The following is a 15,097-nucleotide window of genomic DNA, read 5'->3' on the forward strand; positions in this document are numbered from 1 at the left end:
GAGTGGTTCTGGATACTCAGTTGAATCTCTGTGCAGCTAAGAAGCCAAGACAGTGTCTCTTCAGTAGCATGGAATGGACCCTGAGAAAGACAGAGCCGTGTCCTATAAGAAGTTAATGCTAATTTATGGGGTAGTAGCTAGACTCTTCTCATTTGTTCTAACTTGGAGGGGAAATACTGCTTTAAGGTAACTCACAGTTCTAGAGGGTAGCCTTAGCGTGAGCCTGGAGAATCTTCAGGCTTCCTGATTCTTCTTTATTGGGCTCTTTGTATTAAGGGATTGTGCAGACCCTCCTGACTCAGGGTGTCTCTTTGGATGTGGTCTCGAGGGAGTCCCTGGATTCTGGACTTCTGTCATTTGGGAGGGACATTGGCCAGTCTGGGCACCCTGCAGGAACGTCTGGACTTTCTTAAGTTTAGGGCTTTCTTGGATTCTCTTAAGCTCAGGAGTGAAGCAACATAGGAGAGTCCACTGCCTGGTGGGAAAGTGAAGCTTGGGCTCAGCCTGGGATGGGAGGGGGGTGCAGTCTCAGTGATTGTAGAGTAGCTGGGGCCTTCAGGATCTGGCAAAGAAGGATGGGGGTTTCAAAACTGAGGAGATTCCTGGGACCTGGCTCTACAGCCCCTCCAAAACTCCCTGGGTTAGGCTCTGGGAAACCAGGATAAGGACCTCAGGAGAAAGCAGCCTTCTTGGATCATTGAGAGGCTGGCTTAACTAGGCACTGGCCATCCAGAGAAAACAGCTGAGCCAGGGCTCATCAGCCAGAGGCAGCCTTAGACAGCGGAAAATAGTAGACCAGGATCTGAGGGTTCTGCAGGAGAAACCCCATTCTCTAAGTTCCCTTAAAGACTTATTCTTATTGGAGCACACCAAATACTGTTCCACATTGGTCAGTCAGGGGCATAAGCTGAGACCCTTCATATGCTGAGCAGGAAAGGTTGGATGCAAAGCTCACTGCACTCATGTTTCTGTGGGAGAGAAAGTTCTCTAGCAGCTCTGGGTTCCTTTAGTATTCCCTGGGGAGCTCCCGGGGCATTCCATTGGCCTGGAGATCTGAGGGGGCAAGTGACCCCCTGAGGTCCAGTGGCCATCTGGGTGGAGCTTCTCCAACACCTCCAAAAGGGGCACAAAGTGGTGGCAGGACCCTCCTGTAGGGTTAAGGAAGTAGGGCAGGTGGGGGCTGGCCACATTCAGGTAGAGAACACTGTTCCCTTCCAGCTGCCACTGTCTTTGCTCTGGTGGAATAGCTGGGGCAGGGGGTGGGGGTTGTGGGGGATGCAGTGGAGGGAAGGAGCTGGCTCTGGGCAGACTTAAAGAGGCCCATGCCCAGTGTTAATGGGGGGTTGTGTGGGAGTGCCCAGTGTTAATGGGGGGTTGTGTGGGAGTGCCACAGACAGAGCGGCGTAAGATGGCAGGTCCTCAGTGATAGCATAGGCCCTAGAATAGTGCCCAGGAGCCACTGGGGAAGGGTTAGGATCCAGGCAGAAGAGCTGAGAGCAACAGATACCACTCCCTGCAACAACCCTGGGAGCAGCAGCTGGAAGTCAGGGTCAGGGAAGCCCGGCGGCAGATAACAGGGACCTGCTCATCAACCTTGGCTAGGCTGGGATCAGGACTGGTAGATGCATCATCTGGAGGGCCAGAAGGTCTCTGGGAGACTGTCAGGCATCAGGGAGAGGCCCAGCTTGAGCAGACCGTAAGTGTCAGGTCACCATGGAGACCTAATTATTGGGGCTGGGAGATAAGGCAGACACCAGGGTTACGGCTGAACCAAGGCTTGGGGCTCCTCAGATTCCTCCTGATCAGAGATGGGCTCCCACTGGCTCCAAGGGCTTGCTGTGGGGAGTTGAGGAAAAAGGGCCCAGACAGTTCATTACAAAACGTGATTTCAGCGGTGGTATGCTCTGTGTCAAGATCACCCAGGCAACATTTTTTTGCAAATGCCGAGCTCCCCCTCTGCTTCTACACACGTACCAGTTTCTACTTCCTGGGGGCTGGGAGAGCCCAGATGTGCATATTTTGAAAAAACTACCAAGGCGTTTTGAATGCCCTCATCCCATGCTTAAACACTTCAGAGTCCAGGGTTCCTGGGATAGCAGTGAGAAAAGAAAAGGAAAGATGGAATTCAAAGACATTAGAACTGGAGTTCCTGTGGTAGCTCAGGGGGTTAAGAACCCGATTAGTACCCATGAGAATGAAGGTTCAGTTCCTGGTCTCACTCAGTGGGTTAAGGATCTGCCATTGCCACAAGCTGTAGCATAAGTTGCAGATACAGCTCAGATCTGGCGTTGCTGTGGCTGTGGCTTAGGCCAGCAGCTGCAGCTCTGATTTGATCCCTTGCCAGGGAATTTCCATATGCCACAGATGCAGCCCTAAAAAGAGAGAGAAAAAAAAAAAAAGACATTAGAACCATAGATGCCTCAGCAGGTGGAGACACACTGGGCATGAGGAAAGCAGCAAAAGGATGACTCAACTTTGGAGTTTTACATCTGGATGATCGACAAAGACAAGGGTGATTTAGAAGCAGAAGTTCAGTGAAATACAGAGACCCAAAGCCAAGTCCCTGATATTCCAAGAAAACATAAAATATCATTTCTTTTGAAACTTTTGGCAGAGTTTTAAAACCTAATGTCTAGGAGAATGAACCGCCGGGTAGACCCTCCCAGCTTCCAGATGGCCCATCGAAGCTGCATCATTTGCTCAGATAGGACCTATCTGTTTACTGCATTTCTTCTCTTCTCCTCTAACTCATAGAGCTTGAACACATTTTTATCATTGCCTTGTTCTTTTTGTTATAGCAATAAACTCTCCTGTTCGGTGGAAATTAGCCAGTGTGAATTTATATCAGATCTCATTTGCTCTGACACAAATAATCCCTTTGTGGGTAATGAAAACAGTATAATGGTGTGGTCTGAAGGAGAAAATGATATTACTCAAGCTATTAACACCGGGGGACTTCTTGCTGACCTCTCAGGATGACCTGCAGACTGTGCTTCCAATATTATTACTCTCTCAAGAAAGCAGGGAGTGAAATCTTGAAAATCTTTTAGGAGTATGCTTCATGTGGAAAAGTCATAAAAAGGCAGAGACATGCAGGTAGCTATAAATGAGAGGGGAGAAGGGACTTCTAAAATTAACCTGATGACAAGGTTGACTCGTTTTGAGCAGCATGTCTTTAACACCAGTGTGTCTGCATTGGGCACAGGAGCCCGTTGCTATAGCGTCTTGAAGATAAAAGTTGCATGGGATTCTGCAGAATTGTGTTTTAAGATTCTCTATTGGAATTGGGACTTTCGAGGATGAGCACATTAGGCATAGCATTTCTACCTTATTTCTGAGTGTCTGGTGAGCCTCTTTGAGGCTGGAATGGGGACCTCTAGCTCGTTCATGTTTCTACTGCACTGTGCACTACACTTAGGCTCAAGAAACATTTGTTGAATCGAATTATCCAAGTAAAGAATTCTTTAAGAAGGCAGTCTTTGGAGTTCCTGTCATGGCGCAAAAGAAATGAATGTGACTAACATCCACAAGGATGCAGGTTCCATCCTTGGCCTTGCTCAGTGGGTTAAGGATCCAGTATTTTCATGAGCTGTAGTGTAGGTCACAGACCGGCTCAGATCTGGTGTTGCTATGGCTATGGTGAAGGCCAGAAGCTGTAGCTCTGATTCAGACCCTAGTCTAGGAACTTCCATATGCTGCAGGTGCAGCCCTAAAGAAAAAAAAATATTTTTCCGTCGAGAAACATCTCTGGATGACAACCCCCCACCCAAGAAAGAGAGAATATTGACAATTATTTAAAACCAGTGTATAGGGAGTTCCCTTTGTGTCTCAGTGGTCACAAACCTGACTAGTATCCACGAAGATACAGGTTCAGTGGGTTAAGGATTCAGCATTGCCATGAGCTGTGGTGTAGGTTGAAGACGAGGCTTGGATCCCGAGTTGCTGTGGCTGTGGTGTAGGCCAGCAGCTGCAGCTCTGATTCAATCCCTAGCCTGAGAACTTCCATATGCTGCAAATGTGGCCCTAAAAAGACCAAAAAAACCCAAAAATTAAATAAATAAATAAAACCAATGTCTAATAATAGTGTAATTGATAGTTGTCTACTGTTTCTTATATAGCTGAAACATCTTTAAAATGCCTGTTTTGAAAAGGAAAGTGCATCCAGGAAGTTTTCTTGACAATCTTTTATGATCAATAAACATACTATATTGAATTTGGTTTTTAGACCCATAGTGCTAGGAAATGGATAGAACTTTGTAATATATTTTTTTCTTTTTTTTAGGGCCACAGCTGCAGCATATGGAAGTTCCCAGGCTAAGGGTCGAAGCAGCATTACAGCTGCCAGCCTACACCACAGCCACAGCAATGCCAGATCTGAGCCACAGCTTATGGCAACACCGTATCCTTAACCCAGTGAGCAAGGCCAGGGATTGAACTGGTATCCTCATGGATACTAGTTGGATTCGTTTCTGCTGAGCCACAATGGGAACTCCTGGAACTTTATAATATTGATTAAGCTTGGCTTGCTTGAAGCTTGAGGGCATTGGAGTCCACCCACCTTATTTAGCAATGAGCCCTCTTATTTGAAGCCTTGGCAAGAGTGATAACTTCCAGGGTCATGGCTGTGTGGGGATGAGTAGGTCATATCCTGCCCTGTTGTTTGTACACCCTGTTTGTATATAGCAGTTGCAGTGCCATAACAAGGAAACCTTTGGAAACTTCCCAGCAGCTAAAGTATCCCTTTCTGCATTTTGATGGAATCAATGTTCCTGCTTTTTTCTAAGTCTTATTTTTCCTCCAGGTGAATGCATGTTTGTTTTGATCAAAGCCTTCATTTTCTCTTCTTTTTGAAAAAATCCCGAATATTTATTCTGAAAAAGTTTTCCTAAACTGTTCTGGTTTCGGGTGCATAAAAGCATTTATTTGAGCATAATTAAGGTTAATTTGCTGTGGAGTTCCCGTTGTGGTGCAGTGGAAACGAATCTGACTAAGAACAATGAGGTTGCGGGCTCCATCCCTGGCCTCACTCAGTGGGTTAAGGATCCGGCGTTGCCGTGAGCTGTGGTGTAGGTTGCAGATGCAGCTCAGATCCTGCATTGCTGTGGCTGTGATATAGGCCAGCGGCTACAGCTCCAATTAGAAAAAAAAGATTAACTTGCCTTGCTGATGCTGGACTGACACATTTTGCAGGAAGAGAAACACACAAGTTAGTTTTGCTGCAGTTTTATTTTGTAGTTCCAAGGGTGCTTGTTACTGCTGTTGACTATACCCGTCCCTTTCATCTCAAAGGGATTCATAGATTACAGAGTCTGTTCACCTGCCTTCCCTCTGGGTAATGCATGGGCTGGAACGGGGGTTTAAAGTCACAGCATTTGATTCTAGTTCTGCTCTCCAAGGAAGAAATGTAATTTCTCTCCCCTAAAATTTCCTTACCTCTAAAAGTTATAGATCTTTCCTGGAGGGTCCTAGGAATAAATGAAATATAATACTAACAACAGGCTTAAACAATATACATAATGGCTTCTTGGAATTTAAAATGTTTTTAAAACTCATCCCGTGAATTTGATTTAGCTCCCCAATAACCCTGAGCTGTATATAGGACAAAAATTCCAAGCGTTATTTTATGGATCAGGAATAAATAAAGCCTGGAGAAGGGACAGAATTTGTTAATCTGAAAGTCTCAACAAGGGCTCTGAATGTAAATAATTTTATAAATATTAAGGGGCTTTGGCTCCAGAATCTCAATGACTGTGAAAACCTTTATTATTTTTGCTCTTGCAACTGTGGCATGTGCTTGATGCTAAAATGTACACATTACACAAATGTGTTACTTAGAAAGCAGCTCCACTGTTAACAGTGCGATATGTCGTCTTTGTAGAAATTCTCCCTACAAATTAAAGTGAGTGATACACAGGTATAGTAATGACTTTTGTACAGATATGTGTCCTTCATGTTCATAATAGTTCTCAAGCTCACTTTTTTCCTGAACTGTAGCATTTTTATGTGTTCATTTTTGTTTTTTAGGGCTGCACCTGTGGCATATGGAAGTTCCCAGGCTAGGGGTCCAATCAGAGCTACAGCTGTCAGCCTACACCACAGCCACAGCAACTCAGGATCCACGCCAGTCTGTGACCTATACCACAGCTCAGGGCAACACCAGATCCATGTCGCATCTGAGACCTACACTGCCACTTGCTGCAACGCCAGGTCCTTAACCCACGGAGCGAAGCCAAGGATCGAACCCACGTCCTCATGGATACTAGTTGGGTTCTTTTCCACTGAGCCACAGTGGAAATTCCTTGACTGTAGTATTTGGATGTTTTTGTCATATAGGTATCAACCTGTGCATCTACTCCTCTTCAGTGTCTGCAGAAGATTACATTGTATCCCACATTGAATTGTTGATATTTTCTGGAATACTTTTACTCTTTCAACCCTATCAGTAGCTCAGTAGAGCTGCAATGACCATACTTGTATATACATCTGCCAGCATTTGTGGGACTTATTTTGTGGGCTATATTATTTGAGAATTAGTAGGACAAAAAAATGCCTATTTAAAATTTTGTTGGCTATTTTGAAATTGTCCTCCAGTGGCTTGGGACTTATTTTGTGGACTATATATTGTTTGAGAATTAGTAGGACAAGAAAATACCTATTTAAAATTTTGATAGCTATTTTGAAATTGCCCCCCAGTGGGTTGTGCTAAACCACACTCCCACAAACGGTGTGGTATTCTTTTTCCTTGTGCTTCCATCAGTACCAGGTTTATGTACTTCACGTACCTGTAAATGATGCATTTCTGCTTTAACACAAGATATGTGAAAGGGTGAGAGCTGTCTGGCTCCCAGCTCCAGTCAGCAGGCCAAGGGCAGAAGGCATAGAGGAGTGAGTCAGAGCTGACAGGGAGCATTCTGGAAATGCAGAGGTCTGGCTTCCACTCCTAATCATTCATTAACATAGCATGCACTGAGGGCCATGATGGACCAGGCCCTATTTAGGCCCTGGGAACAGAGTGATAAAAAGACTAAGTCTCTGCCTTCCTGAGCTTGCATCCTAGTGGGCATGAACCATAAATAGATTAGACTATCCTGTCAAGTCCGGTGAAGCTCTCTGATGAAACATAAAGCAGCGAAAAAGAATGTATATATATGTATAACTGGGTCACTTTGCTGTACAGCAGAAATTGACAGAACATTGTAAATCAACTATAATAAAACTTTAAAAAAAAATAAAGCAGTGGAAGGGATGATGCCTGGCAAGGTGGAGGGAGGAAGAACGGGGAGGAGGAGGGGGAGGCTACTTTTGATTGGGTGGCCCTAGAAATTTGGCCGCTGACATGATGCCTGAATAGAACTCCAGATGCAGTCAGGGCTGAGCAGGCAGCTCAAGAGCAGAAGCCTGGAAAGGAGCAGTGTGGCAGGTTCCAGAAAAGGCCCTAAAGCTTCAAGGACTTTTGATCTGCCAGAGGAGGATAATAGGGCTACTCACTTTCTTTACAGAAGGACATGATCAAGTGAATGAGCATGTGAAATGCTCATGTCGCTTTAGAAAAGCAGTGCTCTTAGTGGAGACTAGGACTTGAACCACTAAAATCCACCAGCGGGTCTCTGCCAATGTCTGGCAGATGTAGAGTTTCACACCGTCTCTTTCCCTAGCAGTAGGACTGCCTATATTGAAACGTAAAGTCTGAAACAGACCCACCACCCCTCCAACAGACACACTCTGATGACAGGTCCTTCCCCCTGCTTCGTTGCTCCATAAGAACCCAGGTCTTTATGAAATGTGTCTTAACGCCACCAGAGAAGAATTCATAATGAAAAACGAAGTTTGTTTGGAAGGTGGTTGCAGAAAGAAGCTTCTACTATCCAGTCCTGGGGAGTTACTCCTGTGTCTAAGGTTGGACATCCACTGCCCCACCCCTACTCCCCTTGCCCCCAACTCAGGGGCCCTGGCAAGGGCTGAGAGCAGCAGCCAGGAGACTGGGGGTAGCTGGATGGAGTGTGAAAGAGGACATGCTGAAAGAAAAAAGTCAGTTTTAAATGTAAGGGGGAAGGCAAGGGTTAGAAATTTCTGCCGGCCGTTGCCTCCATAGGCACTGAATTAATTTCTGGCTCACCCTTGACACACACCCCAGAGTTACTTTGAGCCCTTGGAAGACTGATACAGGAGTTTATCTTCTCTTCAGCATTTGGGTCCCTTCTAGAGTTCATCTTTTAAGTAAAGGACGAAATGGCCTGGATATAAGACTTCTAGAGGCCGAAGCCTTGCTTATTGGGTGGTTTCTATTTCCTGCACACCAGTTCCTCCATGTCTCAACATGTAGCAAATCTTTTTTTTTTCTTTGCTCTTCTCCAAGAATCTTATGCAAGAAGGCTCAAACGAGAAAAACCTCCCTGTGAACAAAACAGCACCCCTGGAAGACTTTGAAATCCATGCCAAGGGTGATATTGTACTTGACTTTCGAACATAGAACTGTTATTATCTTCTGCTTCTAAAAGGAACTCCCAAGTTTACCCTCATTTTACCTCCATGAAGAAAAAATATGCTAACTCAGAAGTGCTTTGACAGATGATTTTTTTAATGACAATTTTTAAGAGTGCTATGAATAAACAAATTGATTAGAATTATAATCTGCACAAATACTTTGCATATTATCAAAATGAAGACTAATCTACTTGTGTATTTCTTTTTTTTGTCTTTTTGCCATTTCTTGGGCCGCTCCCACGGCACATGGAGGTTCTCAGGCTCGGGGTCTAATCGGAGCTGTAGCTGCTGGCCTACACCACAGCTCACGGCAACGCCGGATCCTTAACCGACTGAGCAAGACCAGGGATCGAACCCGCAACCTCATTGTTCCTAGTCAGATTCGTTAGCCACTGCGCCACGACAGGAACTTCTACTTAAGTGTATTTCTTGAATACATCTTCTCAAAGCTTTAACTTATGAAGCCAAAGGAAATGTAAGGAAAATAATTTCTGCAAGTTCATTTACATCATTATGGCCATACATTATGGTTCCCCCCCCAACCCCAAACTCTCTGGGAACTTTGACTTTTGACCAGTGACTGAACTTCTTTTGACTGAGACTCTAAAACTACAGTGAATGATTGCTCTGATTGTGGTGGTTATGACATATCTGGAAAAACTTCAGTTTCTGGCCCTATGCTTAAATTTAGAGTTCCATTCTCACATTAATTATCCTCTTAATTGCAAAAACGGGAACCTGCTCATGTCAGCTTAAGTAAAAAAGGAGAGGAACAGGAGCTCCATGGGGTCCAGAGGTGTGTAGATCACCAGGTCTAAGGAATGGCCTGAAACCAGGGCTTGAAAAGCCCTATGTTTTCCATGAAATTCCATTCACATTTCATCTGAGTTTCTCCTACACGCTTATTTTATTCCTATCTCCCTCTGCATTAACTGCTTTTTACTTTCCAGACACTTCTATCCAGATTGTGCAGAAACATGCCAGCCAGCCCATGTGTATATGTTTAGGTCTCTTCTCTCTTTTTACAAGGTTTCTGGGATAGGACTCAACTGGCCCAGCCTGGGATCAGATTCCATCCCTTAGACCATTCACATCTGGCTAGAGCTGGGGTAGTCTAGGATGGGATTTTGAGTGGTCCAGTTTGGGTGAAGTGTTTCAAAGAAACCTTTTTTTTTTTTTTTTTTTTTTTTTTTGCAGGGGCGAAGCTGGGGGTTAAGAGTAGAATCAGGTGTGCCAGGAGCCTCACTTATGTAACCATGTGGATTGACTGTGTGTGTAGGAAAGAGACAGACAGAGGGACAGGGGGTATGATGCTTTATTACTGCAAATCTAAGACATAGACAGATTGCAGTCACCAGACAAGAGGAAATCTTTGACTTATAAGTGTGTATTTTAAGCCCTAAACATGATACCCTACACACTGAATGAGTTGAAACTGTAGAGGTAGAAACTTGGAGAATGACAGAGGAGCCACTGAGGATTTTCTAGAATCTCATGGCAGGGCTTCATCCATTTTTCTTTTCCACTAAAGCACAAATTCCGCTTTAGTAAAATCCAAGGACTTTCCAGATTTTTAGGTCTAGTAGGATTTTGTTGCTTCAAATTTTTTTAATTAAATTAATAACTAAAACAACCATTATTTGTCATAAGGCACCATTGGTTGTTCTTCCAGACCTCTCAGGCAAATAAAGATTTTTATGATTATTGCTACATTTTATGTAGGATTTAATTTCTATCACAAAAAAAAAAAATTAGAAATGGAGTTTTAGGAATTCTAGACTTGGAATCTAGAAAGATAGGAACCTCAATACTGTATTATTTTCATCGGCAAGCATTGCCAAAGAATAGATCGTTATTGAGAAATGAAGGACAGGGTTTATAGCAAAAGGTTCTGGTTTCTTTTTCTTCACAAGGGAATTCCAGTGAGCATTTAAATGAGTCATAGATGTGAGAACCAAGGCTTTGCATTGCTTAGCAGAAGGTGTACTCTGAATAAAGCTTTTCTATATTTCTCTGTCTCCTTTGGTGAAAACCAGCACTGTTTTCAGCAAATGGAGTCTCCATTCCAATATTCTCTAAGCAAAGGCAGTGTCCCTAACAAGGGGTGCAGCACTCAGTTACTCCACAAAGTCTTGGCACAGTGTCTATTCCTTTGGTTATATCTTTTCTTAAACCAAATTATTGTTTTAAGAAGATGTCTCCTTTGTTTTTAAGAGTGCACAACTAGATCCCTGTTGAAGTCTGAGGATGCAAGTTTTTTCATTGTCAGTGAGTAAATTATTCAGAAAATTTTCCCCTTAAAATGAACTTCTTTGGTCTCGCCATTTTCACAAATCTGAGCTTGTTTTATTAGTTAGCCTTAGGAAACTTGGTTTTCTATAAATTTGTTCCTAATATGTAGTTTATCCCTTATGTAAGTACATAGTATCTTCTGAAACTTCTGGATCATTTCCTCTTTAGAGTTGGTTAGAGTCAACTCATTCATTCTCTGTTTTTACTGGTTTGTTGTTGTTGTTTAAAAAGTCTATGGATAGGATATTTTGTGAGGAACCCATCCTTAAGCTATTTCTTTGACGCTTTGTAACAAGTATTTGGGCAATGATGTTCAATCAGCATGTATTTGAGAATTGTCACTTTATCATAGTTTCTCTTGCCAGTAAAATTGAACTAACGGTATTCATTCCATTTTGTAAGTGCTTTTAGTTTCTTCGTTAACACAAATGCTAATAATAGCAAACACTTGTATAGTCCTTATATTTGCCAGGAACTCACCTAAGCATGCTACAGATATTAATTTATTTAACTCTTATAGAATTGTATATTATCATTATTCCCATTCTAGGCCAGAAAGTTAACTTGCTCAAGGTTACACAGGTATTAATTGGAGGAGCTGAGATTTGAATGTAGATTGCTCTTAGAATGTGCTCCTAACTCTTATCCCTTATTGCCAAGCATTGTATGGTTTACTAAATCAGCAAACATTTATTGAGCTTTGTCTAGGAGACCACCAAAAACCAGACATGTCCTTTCTCTTCAGGACCTGCAATCTGCAGAAAATTGGGAAAAGTAATTGTAAGTTTTTGTGATGAACACAGGGAGCTCTGCGAGCACTTAGAAGAGGCACAAAACTGAGGGTTGAGAGATCATGCAAGCTCATCTACAGAAGGGGAACATGATAAGCCGGACTTCTAAGAGTTGATGAGAGGATTCAGTGACTGAAGGCATAAACATGCTTTGAACAGAACTATTCACATTCGGCAGTAGCTGCTATCTTTATTACACCAAACACTAGAAGTTGTGTGAGGAACTAGCTTGTGGATCTCTAATTTGTATTGAAGACAGAGGGAGCTGCAGGGACAAAGACCCAGAAACAAGACGGCATGGCCAGTTCAGGGTACCACCAATAACACAGAAAGTATTTCTCCACCCACAGAGATGACGGGAAAAAAAGAGGTTGGCGGGTCAGTCAGCGTGAGGTCATGAAGAACTGGCTGGTCAGGCTGTAGATCTGGACTTGTCCTGAAGGCTTCTAAGCAAGGAGGTAGCTTCATCAGACTTGACTTAGAGCGAGATCACTGGCCACAGTTTGCAGAGTGTGGAGGCAGAAAGACCATTTAGAAAGGTATTAAATGAACCCAGGAGAAAAGATGATGATCTGACCTAAGGGAAGCTTAGGATGCTTGGAAAGAAACAAATGGACTAGAGAGAGATTAAGGAGGTAGAATTGACAGTACCTGCTGATCGTTTCCATGTGAAGGTGGGAGAAGGGAAAAGGCAAGGACAACACCCATGTCGCTGGCCTGGACAACCGAGTGGACATGATCCTGTTCCCTGGACCTCATGGCATGTAATTCCACATGTACGAGTGCAGGTTCTGGCAGCATTGAGAAAGGGAGTATGAGATGGTAGAGTATCAGTCAAAGAGGGTGACCAGCAAAGAGGGTGGAATCAGTATCCGTCAAAGAGGGTGGCGCCAGCATCAGTACTTCTATAGAGCTCTGGTGTTCTAGGGAGATTTTACTGTATCCTGTTGGACCAGGAGGGACCCCTAAGGTCATCTCATTCGGCCATTCCAAGAGGATGTTTCACAAGTAAATGTGATAGTCCTGAATTATGCTTATTGTAAGGGTACAATTTCTGAATCACATCATTTTTCTTCCAGCTCCAAATAAGATTCTTTTCACCCTCATTTTTGTGCCAATAAGCATATAAGTTTTTTATCCAGGAGTAGAAACCGTATCCCCCTGTACTGCGGCCCATAAAAGAAATGGTGTGGGAAGGAAAGTGAAGGTTGATTACACTCCATGCAGCCTCCCGCAGCTTCATCATCCTCCTGTTTCTGTATCTTGTTACCACCATTAGATGTAAGCCCTTCTTTTCAGTGACAACAAACTGTGTTTTCTATATACGATAAAGACTTTGCAAAAAAACAAACAAACAAAAAAAACCCACGAAAAACAAAGACTTTGCTAATGGATCATATTTCCATATTTTATGAAGAGACATTCTTGCCTAAGTTGGGCATTTCATAAACCCCCCGTTGATACTATCAGAGTTAATGTCACCTTGGTATTTTCTTTAGTATAGGAAAGGACTCCCCCAATTCTCCTAGCTGGCCCCAGTCTGGCTCAGAACCTGCAGGGAGGTTTATCTGCTGATTGAGTAGAATCCACCTGGAGAAGTTTCTGTCTCTCTTTAAATAATTAAAGTGCTATGTTCATATCAAGTGAGTTTTTCAATAAATAAGTGATCAAGTGTTTTTCTTTCAGTGATAGAAATGTTTTTCTTAAGAATATAGGGCTTTCTGGAGTTCCCCTTGTGGCTCAGCAGGTTAAGAATGCAACTAGTATGAGGATGTGGGTTCGATTCCTGACCTCGCTCAGTGGGTTAAGGATCTGGCATTGCCCTGAGCTGTGGTGCAAGCCACAGATGCAGCTCGAATCCTGCGTTGCTGTAGCTGTGGCACAGCCTGGCAGCTGCATCTCTGATTTGACCCCTAGCCTGGGAACTTCCGTATGCTGTGAGTGAGGCCCCAAAAGAAAAAAGAAAAAAGAAGTGGTGCTTACCACGTAAATTAAATGATACCACATAAATTAAACAACAAATTATCTCAGTTTATAAGTTGTGATAAAGTTGCCAGGAGAGTAAATAAGAGAATGTGCTAGACAGTGTATAGATGTGGATGTTAACAATGCCTTTGATAATTAGACATAATGTTCTGGTGATCAAGGTGATGAAACAGTCATGAGATTCACCAATAATTGAACAGGTCCACTTGGTGAGTCGCGACAGGATTCAAGCTAGCAAGAATCTCAAGGGTTGCCAGAAAACTCTGCGCTTGATCTGTATTTCCCCAGCAAAACAGCAATGACTTGGAGAAGATGGGGGAAAAAAAACATTGCTTTAGGGTGTCAAAATATGTAGGTGGCAAAAAGAGACAAGAATAGCTAGTATGTTAGGTGGGAGGTTCTGGATTCTAACAGCTATCAACAGAGCAGAACAAACAATTCTGCTAAAGCAAGTGAGAGCAGCACTTTATAAGAATGGATACAGTTGTTAGGTTTAGACAACACACACACACACACACACACACACAAACACACACACACACACACTGCAGTTATACAACCAAAAAGATAAGGAAGAGCTTAAAAACTGCATTTGGCAGAGGGGGAGACCTAAGAGTCTTCCTGACCTGTTGTGTAGAGGGCGTCATCCCTGTGTCCAGAAGGAGAATGTGGTCACAGGCATGTTAGTTGAATGTGAAGGATCTAGAGCCAGAAAAGACATTGTCCTGCTTTCTCTGGACACAGGGAAGTCCACGGTGGCACCATAGGCCAGATCTGAACATTGAATCTTGAGAGGAATATGGTCGGTGTAGCCAGCACAGGAGGATGACTGGGGTTTGGAAGGATCCAGAACAGATGAAGGAATCAGAATTGTCACCCAAGAGAAGACAAGAGGACATAACAGTTATTTTAAAACATTTTATGGAATCCCTTTGTGATGCAGTGAGCTAAGGATGCCGTGTTATCACTGCAGCAGCTTGGGTTGCTACATTGGCGCAGGCCCTGTTTGATCCCTGGCCTGGGAACTGCCATATGCCACAGGCATGAAAGAATCTCCACCCCTCCCCAAAAAAGAGCCCAAAACAAAAAACAAAACAAACAAAAAACATTTTGTGAATTGTTACCTGGAAAAGGAATTCTATCTTAAAAGTTTGGGAGTTAAAACTAGGATCAATGGGTAGAAACTACAGAAAGAATATTTTAACTCATTATCAGAATTTTCTACAAATTGGAGCTGTTCTCTGGTGGGACTGGCTGTCCAGTGATGTGTGTGAATTTTCCCTTGTTGGAGGTGTTGGGTAGGCATCAGGTGACCGCATGCATAATGCTACTTAGGCCTTCTTTCCCAGCATGTGTGGATAGATGGACAACCTGTATAATGCTTGTGAATCTGTGTTTATGACTATATAGTAAATGTTTTATTAGATTTATTGATAGCATTTTCAGAGGAGTTCCCATCCTGGCTCAGTGGTTAATGAATCCGACTAGGAACCATGAGGTTGTGGGTTCGATCCCTGACCTTGCTCAATGGGTTAAGGATCCAG

The 15,097-nt window shown here is 43.3% G+C and overlaps 1 protein-coding gene across 4 annotated transcripts in view; it reads left to right on the forward strand.

Moving 5' to 3' along the window:
• The window catches only part of LPAR3 (lysophosphatidic acid receptor 3), a 156,041-nt gene that overhangs the window by 40,201 nt on the left and 100,743 nt on the right, over positions 1–15,097 (forward strand).

Source organism: Sus scrofa, chromosome 6 (genome assembly GCF_054392235.1).
Source record: "Sus scrofa isolate SSC_HxYL_T2T_F1_AM1 chromosome 6, Sscrofa_HxYL_maternal_Yorkshire_Landrace_v2.0, whole genome shotgun sequence".
Classification (NCBI taxonomy): Eukaryota; Metazoa; Chordata; class Mammalia; order Artiodactyla; family Suidae; genus Sus; species Sus scrofa.